Raw genomic sequence first — 2,993 nt, 5'->3', positions numbered from 1 at the left:
TTGAAACTGTGATTTGACGAATTGTTAATCCTTACATGCCAAGGAAACTAGCTAAGGACCTTGGAGTTTGGAGTTGCTGTCAATCATTATGTTTTTTACGGAAAACACGTAACAAAAAGAAAAGTGGTTTGTGAGAGGAAAGTCTCTAGTGTCACTGTATGTGTGCGCACTCTGTTCCTCTGCAATCCTAGAATCGTCACAGCATCTTTGTTTGTACTAAGTTTCCCCAAGATTTATATGCTTTGTTTGAATTATTTCATTTTTAAAATGAAAAAAAAAGGAAAAAAAAAAAATATATATATATATATATATATATAGAAAAGCAATAAGTTTAATTAAATATTTGATCTCCCAATTAATCTTATAATTCGAAAAAACAAAATGATATGATACTAACCTTTTAAATTTATTGTTTAGAGATTAAAATGATTTTGAAAATATATTTTAATTTTTCAAATTTAATGTTTAGAAACTAGAAGTATTTTTTAAGTTTAAAATTAAATTTTTAACATTCCATTTTAATAGCATAATATAATTAAAATAAAACATTTTATTATGAATATTCAAAATACATTATGTGTATGGCATATTAGTATAGTCTTACAAGACAGGACTATAATAATATCACTTATATACATTTTCAAGTTAGTATATTATAATTCTATTATAAGACTATACTTAACATGATCTAATATTGTTCAATTGTCTAGATATTTGACTTCTTAACCAATATCTTTATCTAATGACATCAATAAGATAATAATTGCAAAAAGAAGAACATAACACATAATAGACAATCAAACAAAAGATGGTAAACTAATTTACAAAAATAATAACACACACACAGTCATAAGATTATATCAATAATTCATTATGCAATTCACAAGAGAATACTATAAAAGACTCAATTATCTTTATTCAAGCTCTGATATTGAATCTCTGGATGTTTTAACACTTGTGATGGATAACCTCCACCCACAAGGTTAATCCTATACAGCCACCAAAACTTCAAAAAGTTCACCACTCTCAACACATCAAACATTCTTCTCTATGAGATGAATGATTAGTAAATTATCAAGACAACGTCCAATCCTGAACTCTCATATCAACGTATACACTACTAAACAAATGGAACTTCTCTGTGGAATTTATTTCTTCAAAACAATTCACACTTTATTTCATCCTTATGAACCATTATCTCATACAAAATACATTCATCTACACAAACCATTACTTACAGATTACAAACATTCATAGCATTAATGCATAAACCTATATACACATATATACATTAACACATTATTATGCAATTTAGAAGATATTTTTAAAGTCACCCAGCCATTGCCCTATGTCACTCAATGTCGTTTAACGCCACTCAAACAAAGGAGTCCCTAGAAGAGTAGTGTTCAATGCCAACTAAGTGGCACTCAATGAGTATAGTTGTCACCCAATGAGAGAACCCTTGGAACTCCTAAGATTTAATATGCCAAAACTCGCCCAACAACTGCTAACAACGCCGAATGACAACCAAGTTAGTGGATTCTCTGACTTTGTAATCGCTCAATGAGAATATTTTCACCCAACGATCACCAAGTCAATGAGTTCACTTACTTCGACGTCACCCAACGACTCAATCCTCACCCAACTGTTGAGATTGTTGACAACACAAAATCTATATCACTCTAGGTTTTTATGATGACAACACATTGCTTAATAACACACATATGTTGTTGGTGTGTTACATGTTCTTATGCTAAATGTTTGATATATTTGTTGAACATGTTTATGTGATCTATTGCTATGTGAATGCATACACATTGAGCTTGTAATTGTTACATCATTTTTGGATGTATTGCACATGTTTTAATGCAAGAAAGCCACAAGCACTTTTATGACCTTATAACTGTGTGACAAAGCTGCAGTAAAGTCGACTTCATCATTAATTGATTCGACTATGCTAAAGTCTTTGTACAGATTTTGAGAATCAGTGTTTTTTGAGATTTTGAGAAGAAAAGAATTTCAAAATAGTCTTACTTGTCGAAGTCGACTGTGTGCGCTACATATTTGACTGCATAAGTTGTTTGATTTGAAATTATGTTATGTTCTTGTACTTTAACGACTATATTTTTAAAAGTTAGTTGAGCATTGAATAGTAGGTCAAATGTATTAAATGAGTTTTTATTTTGGTTGACTGAATGCTACCAGTTTGACTGAATTGTCATAACTGTCATAACTCAGTCGACTGTATTAGTAGCCTATTCGACTCAAAGAATGTCTATTAAAACCGAAATCTATAAATTAGCTGAACACGAAGATGTTTAGAGACTTTTGATGATCTAACAATTTCATTTATGTTTCAGATTGATATCTCTGATCTTAGATCTCCAAGAATTCTCCAAGAAGATGGTGATGATCTTTCTTGAAAGAGATTCAAAGGGAGACTGACTGCGCACACATTGCTTGATCACATTCTGCACAATAAAGGTGTTTCTGGTTGATCAAGATTTTGGCTTGGCATCCTTGAAAATTGATGCATTGGACCTGTTGTGATTACAGGGGATAAACTCGTGGATTCTTGTTCACTTTGAGGATTGTTCAAATGGTGTTTGGCAGATTGCAGGAGAAGGGACATCTTGCTGCAAGTCTTGTTGTGTTTGTTGCCTATAGTTTGGTTAAGGGTTAGAGAGGAGATTTATATTTTTGACGTGGGGTCTTCTATAAATTCCTTGTTGTAAAAACCGCAACCATTATAGTGTATTTGCTTCCTGAGTTGGAAGGACATTGGATTTAGGCATTGTTGGCCGAACCAGTATAAAAACCTGTGTTTGATTTTCTTTATCCCTTCTCTTTCACTTACAGTCGACTTTACTATTTGCGCAGTCAACTATGTTTTTCCGCTGCACACGAATTTTAATTACTTGCATTTCAAGAAAGTTTGAAAAGTTTTATACTTTGATTTCAAGATTGCAAAAAGACTTTGATTTTGATAAACC

This window comes from Vigna radiata, unplaced genomic scaffold, assembly GCF_000741045.1.
Source record: "Vigna radiata var. radiata cultivar VC1973A unplaced genomic scaffold, Vradiata_ver6 scaffold_165, whole genome shotgun sequence".
Classification (NCBI taxonomy): domain Eukaryota; kingdom Viridiplantae; phylum Streptophyta; class Magnoliopsida; order Fabales; family Fabaceae; genus Vigna; species Vigna radiata.
Note: the sequence above shows the minus strand (reverse complement) of the source record.